Source organism: Suncus etruscus, chromosome 8 (assembly GCF_024139225.1).
Source record: "Suncus etruscus isolate mSunEtr1 chromosome 8, mSunEtr1.pri.cur, whole genome shotgun sequence".
NCBI lineage: Eukaryota > Metazoa > Chordata > Mammalia > Eulipotyphla > Soricidae > Suncus > Suncus etruscus.
This window is the reverse complement of record NC_064855.1, coordinates 77,895,745-77,914,675: the sequence shown is the minus strand read 5'-3', so window position 1 is coordinate 77,914,675 and position 18,931 is coordinate 77,895,745. Positions and strand designations below refer to the sequence as shown.

The 18,931-nt window shown below is 35.3% G+C and overlaps 1 protein-coding gene across 1 annotated transcript in view; it reads left to right on the top strand.

Annotated features, from left to right (window-relative positions):
- DIAPH3 (diaphanous related formin 3) overlaps nt 1-18,931 on the top strand; it is a 552,109-nt gene that overhangs the window by 503,034 nt on the left and 30,144 nt on the right.

The following is an 18,931-nucleotide window of genomic DNA, read 5'->3' as shown; positions in this document are numbered from 1 at the left end:
TTGAAAATTTTTTTACATGAATTCTAGAATAAGTTGTTTACAGATTGGGTCAGTGAGACAGGTAACACAAAGGACTGGAGTGCTTGTTTTTCATGCAGAATCCTGTGCAGATCCCCTATATCATATCTTTCAAGCAACTATAGGAGTAACCTCTGAATATCTCTGGCCAAGAGCCAAAAACAAGATGTTTTTAAGATATGGTATTTTTAGCATAACTTTTCTACCTTAGTTATCATCAATGTGTTATTTTTGAAAATTGATTGAATTCAATTGTGTTTAACCAATGATTGTATAAAATTACTGGCTGACATAATCATTTATTGTGGAATGAAAAGAAACTTATGGAATGCTGAATGGATTTTGGCATTTGGTGGTTAGTTTAGTGGGACATAGTACCATTCTACACATAAAACTTTAAGCTTAAATATTAAAACTATCGTAGACTGTTATCGAAGCAACAATAAAAATTCTGAAAGTGTTGGGCCATTAGAATAAAGGTTTGTCTTGCAAGTACGGATCTTGATTGTCTTTTCTATAAACTTTTCCATAAACGTTTTATGTCTTTTCTATAAACTTTTAATTACTCATTGTTTTTCTTGGAAATTCTCCTTTTCTAAGGGGTCCCACCCTTCTCTGGGCAGTGCTTTAATTTCTGTATCTAAATGCCATCATGCTTATTTTCTCCATCTCCAAAGAACTCTGTTTTGTTTTGTTTTGTTTTAACTTCTGAAGAATGGTTTTCATGCTTTTGACTACTTCAGGGTGACTTGGCAGCTTTCAGAAAAATTCCATACCAGAGGCCTTCCTGTATCTTATTGGCCTGCACTAAAGTATACAAAATATGTGTACCCATCAAAAAAAATTATTAGCTATAATTTTGTTACAAACACTTATTAATCTTTTATATTTTCTAGAGTTCACTGAGTTTGTATGTATCTGAATATGTATATTCTAGAAAAAGTCAGTTTTTAAGTTTATCTTGATATCATTCATACCTAGCACAAAAAAATGTCTGAAAGTTTTTTTTTACAAAAGTGTCTTTTGAAATTAGTTTTTGATGTTATAGCAAATAATGTTTGTCTTTTCTCTAGAAGAGCAATATATTTTATTATTGTTGTTATTTGTTGTTTCTGAGCAGTTGGAATTAGGGCATTTTTTATCTTTAATCTTTACTTTTCTGGTGTCATTACTAAAATAATGCATCGTTTTTTTTAATACTTAGTAATAGAATAGGGTTGCAGAGATTAAGAAATGGGGAATTGGGGCTGGAGTGTTAGCACAGTGAGTAAGGTGCCTTGCATGTGGTTGGCCTGATTTCAATCTCTGGTATCCCATATATCCCCAAGCTTGCCAGTGATTTCTAAGCACAGAGCTAGGTGTAACCACTGAGCACTGCCAGGTGTGGCCAAAAAAAAAAAACCAAAACAAAACCAAAAAGGGGGGGGTGGATTCAGAGTGATAGTATAATAGAAATAGCATTTGCCTTGTACACAACTAACCCAGATTAGATCTCAGCTTCCCTGAGCCCTAGCAGAATGTGATCCCAGAGTACAGATCCAAGAGTAAGGGCTGAGTTCCTCTGGGTGTTGTGCCCCCAAAGCAAAACAAAAATGTGGGTAATATCAGTTGGCACACCGTTTTTAAATAATGAAACAGGAGTAGATTATTTTATAAATAAGACTAGAAAAGAAATGATATTCAAGGACTGATTGCTGGGACTTCTAACAACTGGAATTCAAGATAACAAAGAGCAACTACCCAAACACTTAGATGGCTAACCAAGCAAAACTGATGTCCTGGGTGCTAAGCAAGGGCAACTCAAGGAGGAAACTGACAACTGTTTCCAGCATCCTGCGAAGTGAGAACTGAGAAATGACCATTAGTTTTATTAACTTGGAGATGACTATTAAGTTTATGAAGAAGGGTTAGGGTGTAATCAGTGGGAAAAGTACCTAACTGAAATGAAATAAGAAAAAAGAGAAAAGAAAATAAGAGAAGTTAAAAACTGTTTTCTGGAAAGTTGGATCTCAAGAGGAATTAAGTAGATTATTACTTTGGGAAGAAATTGAAGTCAAGGAAAAGACATTTGTTTTTAAGTGAGAGATAGTGGCATGCTTTCTAAAGAGAACAATTCAAAGATATGAATAGAAACTGATTATTTCCAAAAACAATACATGGATTACTAGCACATTTCCCCTGAATGAAGGATTTTGAAATCTGGGTCACAAGTGGATAGGTGGGTGTCACCAGAGCTTGTTCATCAGTATTTGTACAAGCAAATAGGTGGGAAGAGATTACTGCTGAAGAAAATTTGTAAAAGCACTTACTGCACTAGTTTAGTCATTTCATTTCTTCTAGTTTAAGAATCTTTTTTTTTTTTTTTTTTTTTTTGGTTTTTCGGGCCACACCCATTTGATGCTCAGGGGATACTCATGGCTAAGTGCTCAGAAATTGCCCCTGGGTTGGGGGACAATATGGAATGCCGGGGGATGGAACCACAGTCCTTCCTTGGCTAGCGCTTGCAAGGCAGACACGTTACCTCTAGCGCCACCTTGCCAGCCCCTAGTTTAAGAATCTTATACAAATCGTTTTTTAATTGTATATATTATTTAATTCACTTTCAGAAAAATAATAAGCATCGATCTGAAAGGAATCATCAGCTTCTCTAAGTTGCAAATTTAGAGAATAACTTTCTAGAAATACCAGTTGTTCTGCTTTTGATTCCACTAGATTTTCCTATGTTCACCCAATTTTCTCCTAGTGTGTTATAACTGCAAGTCCGTTTTATTTCAGGTTTAACCTGAGAAAGCCATGCTTTCCAGATATTTAACCAATCTAGATTCCTCACCTAGGTCCCAGTATACTGTATTTAATGTACCAAGTAATGATTACTGATTGCTGGTCAACCCATATTCTAATTTCTTTGCCCCTCAAGCTATTGTTCTCCTGGGGGAAATTGTCAGCTGTTCAATGTTTTGAGACCAGAAACATTTAAAAGTGCATTAAAACTTAAAGTTGGAGCCTTCTGGAAACAAATTTAAGTTTCTTTACTACTAGGTTCTAATCATTTCTTTCCTGTAATGAATATGACTTCATTTTCTGTTAGTCTCTTTTTTCAGACAGATGGATATAACCACTTTCCAAAATTATTGCCACAATAACTGCTAATATAATTACTTCCTTGGATTTATAACTATGTGAATTCTACTCAATCAAAATATTCCTGTAGAAAACATGTTGCAAATATAAAATATTAACATTTTCTTGGTGCTTTTAATTTGAAGAAGCCAATTTATCTTATTGTCTAAAATGCTAATAAAACTAATCAAAATTATCAATAGCAACTGGAGACTAATGGAAAAAAATGGAGAGGAATAGAATGACCTCTGAGGGACTAATTTATTTCCTGTTATTAAAAGCAAAAAATTGAAGGGTTTTTGGTTTTTTTTTTTTTTTAGGAACTTAACAAAATAAACAACCTTTTAATTAGTGCTTTATATTTTGTGGACCCTTTTTAGTGTTGAAGCATATTGGTACTGGTATTTTGTAAATGTCAAATATTTTTATCAAGAACAATTAGACAAAATCATTATTTACAGTCAGTTGCTTTCAATTGTGTACCTTGTATTTTATTCATGGGGGTGGTGGGGATTGCTAGGGTAGATGACTGTACCCGAAGGTGCTTAAGTGTTTACTCCTGGTTCTGAACTCAGGGATCACTCATGGTGGTTCTTGGGGAATTTCTGTTATGCTTGGGATCAAATCTGCATTATTTGCATGAGAAGCATTGCTCTGACCTCTTTATTCATGTTCTTAATGTTCACTTCTGTTGGCTTTTCCCTGTTTGGCCTTAGTAACATTTTAACTAAAAATTGGAAAAGGTGGCTTTTTTCTTTATTAGTATTATTTATTCGACTTACTTAATAGTTTAAATTTGAGGGTTAATTGGATGTTTCCTGGTTTGGGAGCTGCATTCAGTGGTTTTAAGAAGGCTTTTCTTATGGTGCTCATAAGATCCTGTAGTGTCAGGCATCAAACCTGGGCCTCTCATTTCCAAAACATGTTCTACACTTTGCATTATCGTACAAGTCCTAGTTATTTGTAATTATGAAGAAAAATAATTACCGGTACATACATGTGTAGAAAATGAATATGGTATATAGAAACTATAAGGCTTTAGGGTTATATTGTTCAATGTCTTGAAAAAAATAGAACTTTTATTGAGGAAAATTTCATTGAGGTAAATCAAGTATTCATAATTAAAAATTAACAAGGTCAGATACTAAATCAATTTCACCACTAGCATTTAAATTTTGTTAACCTATGCGATTTTCCCTTATGTAATTTGTGACTACTTTCCCATTCTCTTCTAGTAACTACTAAATGAGCTTATTGTAATACAACTTACTTTTAAAAGGTTGTGTTTACTTCATCCACGTGTTTTCTATAGGTATCTATTACTTATGATTGAAATCACCTGATGTTTGTTTTTCCCATCTAGTTTATTCAACTAATAATAATTTCCTCTATATATCCCTCCTTGTTGCAAATGACAGGATTTTATTTCTTGTTTTAGCTAAGTAGTATTTCATTGTGTAGATATACCACATCTTCTTTATCCATTATTTTTTATAGCATTTTAGTATTTTTCAAGTTTTTGGCCTTGTAAATAATTTTTTAATGAAAATGGGGATGCATCTTTCTTTTTTAATTAGTGTTTTTTAGAGAGAACACTGCTGGGAATTTGATAGGAATTACTCTGAATCTGTGTGTTGCTTTTTACAAACAGATATTTAACATTATTTATTCTCCCAATCCATGACAAGTGATTATCTTTCATCTCTATTTTATTCAGTACTTTCCTATAGTTTTCAGTATACAAATATTTTACCTCTGATTATTCAGGGTATTTAACTATTGTAATATAATTATAAATAAGGATATTCATTCAATTTCTCTTTCTGTTTATTTCATATAGGAGAAAATTGATTGTATTGATTTGTACCCTGCCACATTACAGTGTGCATTATTTTCAATAACTTTTGCTGAAATATTTTGGACTTTACATATTACTGTCTTATCTACAAATATAGTGATTATTTTACTTCATTTTGGTTGAGTTCCTATTATTTGTTCTATTTAATTATATTTTTATATTGAGATGTGTTCTTTCTGTAGTAATTTGTTGATGAACAGAGTTAGTTTTGCTTTTTAAGAAAAAAATGACCTTTCTCTATAGATTGAAAAGATTGCTTGATTCATTTACTTGTAAGTTAGTTTTTGGTGCAGTGATTGTACCCAGGGCAGCCTACATGTTAAGAGACATAAGCAGTGAGCTACTATTCTGACCACTTGTTGATGGCTTTATTGGGGAATGCTCCAAAGCAGTATGCAAGTGTCCAGGACCACTTCTGAAGATATGCAGGCCAACTGGTCAGTGCTAAAGCTTGAAGATGTAAGAAATCTTAGGCCTTGTGATACCAGGGACATCCTAGCAGTACCCTGGGGTTCCTGAGCCAAACCTAGTGATATTCAGGAGGCTATAAGGTGTGAGCCCAGTGGATCTATCATAAACTATCTCCTCTGCCATTCCTGAATATTTCTAATCATAAATAGGACATTGAGGGCTAGAAAGATAGCTAAAAGAGATGCATCTTCACATGCCTGACATACATTTGGTCTTGACTTTGATCCTGGGTACTACAGACTGTCATCTCTCATCCTGGTGTCCCCTAGTGCTACTGGGATGAACAGTGCCATATCCTTGGATTGGAACGCTGAATGGTGAGACCCACACAATTCCACTAAGTATCTCTAGGAATCAGATCTTTGGCTCCCTCTCACCTACCTAAAAATGTGTCGTTTCATGTTACTTTTGGATCTGTGGTTATAATTATGGTTTTTTATACTTTTATAGATGTATAAATAACATGATTTATTTATGAAAGTATAACTACTTCATCTCTGGAACAAATCCTCTTGGTCTTGCTGTTTCATTCACCTTGTTTGCTAGTGATCACCGAGATCATACAGCTAGAAGGATGCTTGCCTGGCTGGCATAGAGACAGTGCAGATTCTATTCAGGAATGCCATGTGGTCCCCTGAGGCCATCAGGAATGGTCCTGGAATGCAGAATCTAGAGCAGGGGTCTCAAACTCGCGGCCTGCGGGCCGTTTGCGGCCCTCCGTACCTTCAAATATTGCAGTATTCGCGATTATTCGCTTACCGAATAATCACAATAAAAATCGCATTAGTAAGAAAAAATCTCATTAAACATTTGCATACCCCGAGCAGTTCCATTTGGGGTATACAAATGTTTAATGCGATTTTTTGCGATTTTTTTTCTTACTAATGCGATTTTTTATTGCGAATATTCGGTAAGTGAAATCCTCTATGCGGCCCTGCCTCACCCTGACTTTGCCTCCTGCGGCCCCCAGGTAAATTGAGTTTGAGACCCCTGGTCTAGAGTAAGCCCTGAACACTACTGGGTGTGGCCCCCAAACCAAAACAAACCTGAAAACACAGTTTGCTGTTATTTTAATGAAGATTTTTTTAATCTGTTTATCAGAATTATTTTATGTCTGATGTCCTTGTCAAAATTTTCTAATTAAAATAACAACTATCTTTAAAAAAAAGTGTTCCAAAGTTTTTTTCTTTCTTTCAATTTTATGGAAGAGTTTGAGAGAGTTAGTTATTAATTCTTTGGAAATCAACTTGAATTTATTAGTGAAATCTTTGGATCCTGTACTCTTGATTTTGCTTGTGGATATGGAGGGAACACTTTTGATCATTCTTTTTGTTGTTGTTGTTGTTAAATTTTCTAACATGCACTGGGTCTGTTCACATTTCTGTTCCTTATCTCCTTGATTCTGTCTTGAAGTATTGTTATGTTTCTAAGAATTTTTTTTCCTGGATGATAGTTTGCTTCCCTGATTCATGATACAAGCTATGATCCTATGATATCTGTTTTAACAGCTCTTGGAATTTTTATTTTACTTATATTTTATCTCTTTATAGTCTAGACAAAGGTTGTCTGTTTTGTTATTTCCAAAGTATTATCTCTTAGTTTTATTGATATTTTTAATATCTTTATTAACACAGTGATTACAAACATGATTGTAGTTGGGTTTCAATCATAGAACACCAGTTCTTCCCCACTGCAACAACAACCCTCCCACGCGCCTGTATTCGAGACATGCTTATTAGTTTTTTGATCTTTCAATATTTTAAGTTTTCTTTTTTTTTTTTTTTTTTTTTTTTTTTTTGGGCCACACCCGGTGACACTCAGGGGTTACTCCTGGCTATGCGCTCAGAAGTCACTCCTGGCTTGGGGGACCATATGGGATGCCGGGGGATCGAACCGCGGTCCTTCCTAGGCTAGCACTCTCAAGGCAGACACTTTACCTCTAGCGCCACCACGCCGGCCCCTTTAAGTTTTCTTATCGCCTTCTCTCTACTGAATTTTTACTTTGCTTTTTCTGCTTCTAATTCTTTTCTATATATACATATGTTAATTTTGGTTCTTGTTTGCTGTGGTAGAACCTGTACTCAGAGAAAGTTCTGAGTAACTTTCTCACAAGTTACATCTTTACTTCCATCCATCTTCAGGTACATATTTTAATGTCACATTTTATTTCCTTCTTGATCCCATGTTTATGGTCTACAATAGTTGTGTTGTCTCCTTTTTTTTTTTTTTGCTTTATAGTTTGAAATCACTGTGATCCAAGAAGATTCTTGAAATAACTATTCTTTAGTTTGTGGGTTTTTTTTTTAATGAAGACCCCTCCCGGCAATGTTTGGCCTGCTATCATGAATGTGAGTGGTCAATGCTCTTGCCAAATGCAGTGCTACACAGACTAAATAGTGTTTGTAAGTCATGCAGTGCCACAGATTGAATTTAGTGTCTTTCACATGATGGATATGTGATCTACCACTTGACCTCTCTCCTTGGGTCTATGATTTTAATCTTTCTAAATTTATTAAGGCTTTTTATGTGTCCCAACATATGATCTATTCTTAAGAATGTTCCCAGAACACTTGAAAAAAGATGTTTATTGTGTTTTGGAGTGGAATGCTCTATAAATAAGTCTATCTCATCTGACTTGTTACTTAAGGCCATTGTTGATTTATTGATTTTCTGTTTAAATGATCTGTTCATTGCTGTAATTTCTGTCAATGTCCCATAATACTAGTGTATTAAGGTCAGTGGATCTCAGTCTAATACAGTATTTATCATTAGAACCTAATATACTTTTTTATATTGCTATATGTATTTGGTGCTGCAATATTGAATATATTGTAGTCTCCTTATATCATTTTAATATTTATGCCATCATTTTATCTCTTTACCTTATTTGACTGAAATATACTTTATATAATATAAACGTGAGTTTATCTCTTTTTAAATTTTTTTATGGACGTGGGTTACCGTTTTTTACTACTTCATATTCAGTCTATTTTTGTCTTTGTAGCTTTGTTGAATCTCCTATGAACAGCATATAGTTTAGTTTTAATTTTAGTCTAGTCCACCTTACTACTCTGCCTTTTGATTAGCAAATTTTGTCCACTTATATCTAATGGATTATTGGTATTTGAGGGCTTTCCTTTACCATTTGCCTTTTATTTCCTGATTTTGTTTATTTCCCATTAAGTTTTATTCCATTTTCTTTTTGACTTAAAACAGGACAAATCTTTTTATCATTTTTGTTTGCTTGTGGGGGGAGCCACACCCAGTTTTGCTCAGGATTTGCTACTAGCTCTGTGCTCATTGATTCCTCCTGGTGGGTTTGGGGGACCTTTTGGAACAATTGCTGAACAATTGCTCTGCCCATCCCATCGCCCACCAGCATCTTTTGTAATGAAGGTTTAGTGTTAACAAATTCCTTCAAATTTATTTATCCATGAAGATCTTTTATTCCCCTTGCTTAAAAAAAAAAGTCAAGACTTGAAGAATAGTATTTATGACTTAGAGTTTTTACATTTGAGTGTTTTGAATGTCATTCCACTTTCTCCTTACTGTAAGTTTCTGTTGAAAAATCTGATGGATGCCTGATTAGAGGACTTTTATAAAACTTATTAATCTTTCTTTGCCATATTCAATGTTATTTGTCTTGAACTCTTGACTATTTCATTATTACATATCTGTTTTTGTATGGATCTGCTTACATTTTGTAATCCAGGAGTTCTGTTTCTCTGCCATTTGGAGAGTTTTTGCTATTTTTTTCCTTAAATAACTCTTTATTTTTTTTTATTACCCTTCTGGGTTACTGATGTACCAGGTAGTCTCACTGTGCTCCTCCGCCTTTCTTTTACCAGCTGAGTCATTGGGGGTTGTTACGTTCAAGATCACTGATTCATTTCTTCTTTTGGTTTATTCCATTTCCATAGCTTTCTCTAGCATTTTATTTTGTTTATTGAATTCTTCACATTTTGAACTTATTGTTTCTTTCATTTTAAGCTTTATTTTCTATCTCTCAATTTTATTTCTATGAAATGTTTGGTTTTTGTTTGGTTGGTTTTTTGTTTTGGTTTTGGTTTGGTTTGTTTTTTTTTGTTTGTTTTGGGTCACACCCAGCAGCGCTCAGGGGTTACTCCTGGCTCTAAGCTCAGGAATCGCTCCTGGCAGGCTCGAGGGACCATTTGGGATGCTGGGATTCAAACTACGGTCTTTCTGCATGCAAGGTAAACTCCATACCTCCATGCTCTTTCTCAGGCCTCTTATTTTTGTTTTTTAGTTTTTGATTATCTCTTTGATTAACCCTTGAGTTTTCTTCTATTTCAATGAGTTTATAGCAATGATTTTATACTCTCTATCAGGAGATAAAAATCCTTCGTGTCTCTGAGGTTGAATTCTAGAAGTTGTTCTCTCCTTATGATAACATTTGAATTGAAAACTTTTTTTAACTTAAAAGATGTGTTGGGTTGCTGCCTATTTTTAAGAAGTTAGATCCTCAAATACCTCTCTAATGCCCTTCTTGATGAATTCTGGCCTTTGTGAAGCACTCCTGTTCCATTGCTTTGGAATTCAGCAGGAATAACATCAACACTATTGTCCCCTTTTTCCTTTTCAAAGTCCCTCCATTACATAGCAGCCCTCCCATCTGTGACCCTGGTCAGGCTACTGCCTCCAATCATCTCTTTACCTTCCTCTGTTCAACTGTGCAGGAATTTCCCACATGCTCTTTAATGCAGTCTTGTATTTTCCTCTAATTATACAAGGATAATCAGGACTGTCCTGCTGTCTTTTTGTTTTGTTTTGTTTTGTTTTGTCTTAGTTTTGTTTTTGGGGCCACACTTGATGGCACTCAGGGTTTACTCCTAGCTCTGTGTTCAGAAATCACTCCTGGCTCGGGGGACTATATGGGACACTGGGGATCGAACCCATTATCAGTCCTGCGTCAGCAGCATGTAAGGCAAATGCCTTACCGCTGTGTTACCACTCCGGCCCTGTCCTGCTGTCTTGATAACATCTCCATGCCTTTTATATTAGCACAGGAAAGCATTCTATTGTATGCTATGAAATAAAGAATTAGTAAAATATAAATTACTTACCACAACAATTTATAATAGGCTTCTCTATTCTCGAAGTACTCCTTGACCTTGTTTGTAGCCTTTGGTTCTTACCTTTCATGTGCTTTGTATAATTTGAAAAATGGTTAAATGCAGAACTAAAATAATACAACAAAACACTAGATTCTTATTTTAGAAATGTTTTACTATTAAAAATCAGCCACATTTTTGAAATTGACTTTATAAGCTACCCAGGAAAAGAAGTCCTTTTTATATTATACCCTCCTTCACTCATCAGAGATGATTTTTGTGGCTCGTTTTTTAAATAGTTGTACCTCACTCTAAAGTGCATTCAATTTTCTTTTCTAAAGCCAAATCTTCTTTTAAGGGAAGAAATTTCACCTCCACTGGTAAACATAGATGTTGCAGGCCCTTAAAACAATTGTCAATAAATCAGTAGATTATTCTTAGCAGACCCGGAGGACATTGGAGGTAAGAGTATAAATTTCTCTAGAAACTCTCAGGGGAATATGTTGTTAATTAGGGTCCTTGCATATTAAAACATTAAAACCTTAAAACCTTAAAACCTTCATTGGCTTCTTTTGTCATGAATCAAGAAAGTGCTTTTTCTTTTTTAGTTTTTTTTGGGGGGTCACACCCAGCAGTGCTCAGGGGTTACTACTGGCTCTGTGCTCAGAAATTGCCCCTGGCAGGCACGGGGGACCATATGGGATGCTGGGATTTGAACCACCATCCTTCTGCATACAAGGCAAATGCCGTACCTCCTTGCTATCTCTCCAGCCCCAAGAAAGTATTTTTTGATTGGCTTGATTTTCTTTTTTTTTGGGGGGGGGTAGGGGAGAGGGCACACCTGGCAGCACTCGGGTTACTCCTGGATCTGAGCTCAGAAGTCACTCCTGGCAGGCTTGTGGACCATGTAGAATGCCAATGATCTAACCCAGGTTAGCTGCTTGTAGGTCATAAATGCCCTCCCTGCTGTGCTATCACTCTGGTCCTGGTTTCAATCTTTTAATTTCATTCTTGCTGATCTTTTTACTTAAGGAAGAGAATATTCAGTGTTTATTTTTGAATGCTCAACTATTAGCTTAACCACATAATAAGGAGTAGAGCATGGAAATAAGTGATGACTGAATGAAACCCTATTTCTTGAGGAAAACATCACTTCATCTTAAATAAATAAATAAAATAATTGCATTTTGTGTTAGATGGTAAAGTATGCCATATAAAAATAAGGTCATAGTTGGTGGCAAATCATCCCTTGCAGAAGTAACTAAAAGGCACTCAAACTAGAAATGATGGGACAAATAGCATAAACATCTGGAGCTATGTAGAATTCTGATGATCCGAAGAATTAAATTTTGTTTTGTTTGGGGACTACACCTGGCTGTGCACAGGAGTAACTACTGGCTTAACATTTAGGAATCCCTCACTACTGAACCCAGGTTGACCTCATGCAAGACAAATACTATTCCTGCTGTACTATTTTTCAGCCTCTAGAAGTAAAATTGATTAGAGGAGTCTACTTTTTACTGACAAAGCCTGTGAGACCTATGACCGCACCTGACAGATGACACCTATTATTACTGAGACTTCAGGCTAAGAATTTGAGCTTGCTAATTCACCCCCCCAAAAAAGAATAGTTTATAAAAAGTGTGTGTGTGTGTGTGTGTGTGTGTGTGTGTGTGTGTGTGTGTGTGTGTGTGTGTGTGTGTGTGTGTTTAAAGGGGGTAGCATTATCAGAGAAATCAGGCAATTCGGGACAGTCATTTTGGGCTAGACTAGAAAAAGGGAGTGTTGCAAATTATGTTTGCTGTACAGTTATGCTTCTCTTTCTGGTATTTATTTCTAAAGCTGTGGGCAGTGAAAACTTACATAAGACCTATGCGAAGCAGAAAACATCTGCTGGGGAAATAACAGCCTGCCGGGCAATCATCTGAAAACTCCAAAAGGGTGTGCCTTAGGATTGAGGCAGATCTGAGTAGAGTGAGCATTGCAAAAACTGCAACTTGACCTAAGGTCTGTTCAGATTCTCAGCTGTGTCAAGGTTACACTCATTGTTCCTAAGAAAGTGTGGATGCTAGTGGAAGTTATCTGAAGCAGTTCTAGTCTTTATTTTGATTTTTTCATATATGTATGGGAGAGAGATAATGTACAAAAGACAGTAAAACATTGCTAGGCATGCCTTAACATAAGACATAAGGATCACACCATCACCAAATGGATATATAGACATTAGTTAGTAGTTAAGGATTGGAATGACAATGACGATGATAGTCAGAATTAAAATCTATGAAAATTCTAGAATTGAAAAGTATATATATGCGGTTAAAATGAAGGCTATAAGTTGGCAAAAAGATTGGACAGATGAACTGAAATATAAGTCACTAGAATATAACAGAATTATATTTTGATATAAGTACAAAAAGACAATGAAAAAAAGCCACGAGATATATGAAATATACAGTGGAATTTAGTAGGCATATATCAGGACAGATATTTAACTTAAAGTGCTGAACTGCATTCAAACTATTCACTATACTTAAAATATGTCAACATGTAATTACTATGACATTATTATTGATCAGATACTTTGCTTTCTTCTTTCTGAATTTGTAAAAAAAAATATATTTTACATAGTGGGACTATATTTCCCACTTGTCTATGGCTCCATAATAGTCAGGCACAGTTACATTTAAGCAATTAGATTCTCAGAGGAAGTGAGGAAAGGGGAGTAGAGAATACAAGCTTCTGGCAATAGAGACCCAAGGGGCTATGTACAATGTTAAATAAGTGATGATTTTCCACAGAGATCATAGACATAATGATTTGTGGATGGATGAGAGGAAAGAGTTGAAGGAAAGGACCTGAGTCAGGAATGTGCTTTTTGCAATTTGGTTTGTTTCTCTTTGTTTTTAAGTAAGGAAACTGATGTGTAATGAACTGATTAGGAGACAAGATTAAGTTAAAAAAAAAAACTTTTCTTGACATTTCTGAAGTCTATTTGAGAATGAATCTGTATACTTTCATGTTTTATTGACTTTCTTAGTGTTAGAGGCCACAGAAGTCAAGGCCTAACACTATATTTTAATAGTTTAATTTTATAAATAGTAATGTTTTAAATGTCTCAGAAGGGTTAGAATAGTCTTAGTACCTTTGCCACACTAAATATGGGCATGTGGAGATTCAGGTAATTTGTTTTAATGATGGCTTCAAAGGTTCTTTTTCCTCTAAAGTTCTGTTGCCATAGTTTTGTTGTTTTGTCTGTTCTCTTCCTTTGTTGTCAGTATTTTTGTACTGTCTAGTATGATCCTAGGTAATCAGGTGATGAATGCTCTGTCATTGAACCACATCCCAGGTGCATAAAATCATGTGGAGGGGGTGGTTTTGAGGGTCACACCAACCAATGGTCAAGGGTTACTTCTGGCTTTGCACTGAGAAATTATTCCTGATGGTACTTGAGAAACTATATGGGATGTTAGGAATCAAACCCTGGGTGGAAGCATGCAAGAAAAAAGCTTTTCTACTTGAAAAAATATAATATTTATCAAAAAACAATACTTATTCATTTACAAATATTTTATGGGGTTTTTTTTCTTTCTTTTGGTGTTTGGGCCACACTCAGAAATTTTGAAGGGTCACTCCTGACTCTATTCTCAGGAATTACTCCCAACTCTGCTGGGGAGTGGGGAGAAGAGAACCAAATGGAATGCTTGGGACAGAACTAGCTTAGTCACCTGCAAGGCAAGTGCTTTCCCCTTATACTATCTCTTCAGCCCCTTGTTTCCATTTTAAAAAATTGAAATTAATCACATTCATTTAGAAATTTTATATACACGTGTGTCTATATGTATACATGTCAACATATGCACATAATTAGCTGTTGAGTCACCAGCACTATATGTCAGGGTTCATATGCCTAATTAGAAAGAAGGAGCAACAAGAAAGACAGAGCAAGTTCAGCATTGCCTCAACTGACAAGTGAAGATTTTAAAATTGAGATGGCTTTGGTTTTATGTATTCCTAATCAAAGGCAAAAATGTAATTCATATTGCCAGAATAAGAGAGATAAGTATGAGCCTTTATTTCTGAGGTTGGATGAGAAGATTAATCACTGTGAGAGAGCTATCTTAGCAAAGGAGAGCAAATGGCAAAAAGAAAAGGTTGAGAAGTTTCAGGACTAGGTTTCTTCAGAGATTGATATTAGCTCTAGGCTTACTTAACACTTTTACAAATAATCTTCAGAAAAGCAGTACTCAGTCAAATATCAGAGGTTTTAGAGAATACTTTCTAGTAGAAGTCAATAAATTGGTATGGATCCTCAGGGAAGACCATGCAGCCCTGTGCAGGTAGACAGATGAGTGTTGAACTGTGAAAATTTAAAGATAAATTGCTCATCAATGAATATCCAGTCTATATATGTGCTAGAGGGGAGAAGAGTTTAATGCAATGGCTTGATACATTTTGTAAAGATTTATTTTTTAATTTTCCTAGGGAAACAGTTTATCATAAACCCCTTGATAGGAAGTTGTCTTTCCACAGGGTAGCTAACTACTCAGAAATTACTTTCTGTAATTCATTCATTGAGTGAATGAACAAATGTGTAATGAACTTCAGTTACAAACTTAACTTTACATTAAGTACTGGAAAGTCTTAAAATAAAAGGAGGGGGCAAATATGGTATCTCTCAAATAGGTTACAAGTTGGGGAGGAAATCAAGTAATCAGGCATTTATGTTATGTTGTGATAACTTTCTTCTCCATCCTTATCCCCTATTCTAAAATGCTGCTGTGGGATCAGAAAAGGCACTTGCTTTGCTTGCAGCTGACCAAGGTTCAATCCCCAATCCCCCAAATAGCACCCTGAGCCATGACCAAGTGTGAACTCCTGCACCCTTCTCTCAGAATAAAACAATAAACTTCTATAAAATAATGGAAAGTCACTTTTTTGGAGGAACTGGGAAAGTAGCAATTTCCAAGAAGGCTGGAAGTAAATAGCTCATTAAAGGCCAGTGGTGTTCTTCAGTTAAATTTTACCAAAAATCTTCAGACACAGACCTTTATTATATCTATATTTTAAACACTTTATATCTGTGGCTTGAAATAGAATAGAAAAACCAAAATGAGCAAAGCAAGACCATTGCTTTAAATTAAATTTGAGTTCACACCTAAAGTTCACAGAAACTATTTGTTGTCAGATAAGTGAGCCTGCACCTCCCACAGGCAAGCATGTTCTCCACCTGTTGATCTATTCCTCCGGTCCTAAACATAATTTTTAAAGCATGTGATTGTTTGAACCCCAAAGGAAGTAGTTGAATGAAGGCACCATAAAATTAATATATATATGCATTTGTAGTTATATGCATAGAAGTTTTGTGTATATGTATGTAAACATATGTGTATATATATTTAGAGAGCAAAACAGGGCATCTATATTATGTAAACAGACATAATTACTAAATAACATAATTGTAGAATAAATGACATGTGTCTTTTAAACTTGGCCTAGTACCCTCCTTCATCACATGAATCTATTTCAAGCTCATTATCCTAAAGATGATTCTGGAAGGAAATGTTATCAAAACTGAAAAATATCTTGTGAAAAAATTTAGAATTAAAACTAAAACAATATGAACATTTAATGTTTAATGTTTAATAACCAAGCTATTTAATGAAGAGCTACTGCATAGGAAAAAAAAAAAGCCTAGCATAATATAACAGAAAAATGTTCAAGGTCCACTATGAGTCAAACACATTGCTCTATGTTTTGTATGACCTCAGACCCTGTTGAAGGGAATGGATGGAGGAGCCTAACTCCCTCCTCCTACTGTGACACATATGGCTTCAATTCCTTCTTGGAGACAGCTAAGTTACTTAGCTGCAACCCACATGCAGAGTAGTTCAGAAATTTTAGAAGTCACATGTAATATTCAATAAACATAGCATCTGCCACACCTTCCAACCTTACATTCTTCAGCACTCCTCAGCATAAATAACATGTGACCTGACAAAGGAATTGATGTATGTCTTTGTGGGAACCCCTAAATGGACACACATCCCTTTCCCAAGATTTTGTCAAAACAGTTCCCTGCGAAGAAATATTTAATACTGAAGATAAGTGAGTGATAGCTTGATTAAAAGCAAACAGACAATTCCTTTGTCTGAGAATTGCACTCTTCTGAGAAATAAAATAACCAGGGAGAAAAGAAATAAAGGAGTGGAATGACTATGCAACAATATGCCAACAAGCTCCAAAGGAAAAGGATGAAAATAATAATTCTTCCCACTGACTGCAACCTTACAAAAACCCATTTGAGACCATCATTCTAATTCTGCTCCAATATCCCATTCAGAGTACCTACCCAGAAACCCTAATTCCAAATACTGAATTGTCATAAGTCCCTGAACTGGAAGGTAAATCTTGGAGAAAAACAAGCTTTGAGGATGGAGTGAATAACTGAAATCACTTCCTAATAAAACCTAGAATATATACTAAATCAGAGCTGAAGGGCTTGAGGTACTGGGAAAGGAATTAGGGAGTCATTATTGAATTGGTATTTGAGATTTTCCTTTGATCTAAGTAAGAGAACAAGTCTAGTCTGATATCTAGATTATTAGCTTTGACTGTTTTTAAATATATATTTTTATCGAATCACATGAATGACAAAGTTACAAAGATATTTGTGATTGTTTCATGCATATAACGTTCTAGCAGCAAGACCCTCAGCAGTGTCCAAAACCCTCTACCAATGTCCCCAGTTTCTCTCCCCCCTCAGCCTTTTGAAGATATATTTCCTCTCCTCCACTGTTCTAGTGTTCCTTTCCCTAATTTACCTCCCAACCCCCATCCCAGTGGCAAGCTTCTTACTAAAGACCAGTTTGCCTGCTCTTTGCTTCTGTTGCCTTTAGGCATTTGATATTCCCCTAGGAAGTTTCTTTATGTCCCAGATGTGAGAGAGATGAGTCTGAGTCTATCCTTCTCCCTCTGATTTCACTCACATGATACTCTCCAGATCCGTCCATGTACCTGCCAATTGCATGACTTTATCTTATGACCAAGTAATATTCCTTCGTATGTATGTGCCATAATTTCTTTATCCATTCATATCTGTTCTTAGACATTAGTTTTGGAATTGAGCATTTGTATGACCCAACAATTCCTTTCTTGAGAAAATTGCCCAAGAATCCAAAAGTATAATGCAGGAAAGACAATTTCACTCTTTTGTTCCTTGCAGTACTATTCATAATAGCCAAATTCTTACTATTGCCTATTCATTCGTTTCCTTGGTTTGGTTCTTTCTTCCTACCCAGGCTGAAGTTGCTCAAGAATGGGTCAAATAGATAACCCTTCTCTAAACATCTAAGCTCTAGGGATTAGAGATCTGCAATGCCAAATCATCTGTCCTTCACATTTCTTCCACCCTCACCTTGCTTATTCCTCTTCACTTAGCACAGCTACCTAGCTATTCCTTACTAGAACATGTTTATGTTGGCATTTGCTATTCCTCCTGCTTAGAACGTGTTCCTTCCACCATATCAACATGCTCATTCTTTCAAAGTATCGCTGCCCCATTTTCACTTTGTCAGCAGACTTTCTGGTCATCCATTATAAACAATAATAATTATTATAATAATATAAAGATATCCCCCAACTGCTAAGCTCTCTTGTGTCTCCAAAGAGCTGTCAACTGTATGAAAGAATATGGCTGTGCTTGTTGCTTTCAATGAACGTAGTCTTATTCTCAGAATACAAGTTCCATGAAGGCAGATTTCTTTTTCGTGTTGATGTTTGCTTTTCTAGAACAGTTTGAGTCAAAATAGTAATTTTATGAACTTAATTGTTGAATGAACTGGGATGTGAAAAATGATTATATAGTTACCTCTACCTTAATAAATGTAATTTAACAACCAAAAGAGAGGGGACAGTTTTAATATTAGAATTGCATTTTCTTTCTTTTTAATGTTATTTTTAAATTGGAATTAGTTTAACTTTAAAATTATTTTGCCCCTGCAAATGCTTGCAAGCAGCTGTTAAGGACCACTACACTGTGCCATCCTAATTAGATCTATTAATTGTTGCCACGTATTATTTGTGTCATTCACAGGAAATAAATTACTTCTAGCTGATTTAAGGAAATAAGAATATTGCTTACTTTTCAGTTTTTAAGGAAGCAGAAATGTGGCTTCATATGTATTCATTTTGTCAGATAGACAGTTGCAGATATTTTTTCATGCACTAATTTAGCAACATTTGTTTTTTGCTCATTTGCTTCCATAATGTTTGTGCAACAGACTTTTAAAGTATAGATGAAAGGGTGGGTATTTGCTGGTGTTTTATCTTTAGTATCATTAAATTTTATTTTTATATTCAAGTTGTTTCAGCAACTGCTGTGTTCTCTAACTCT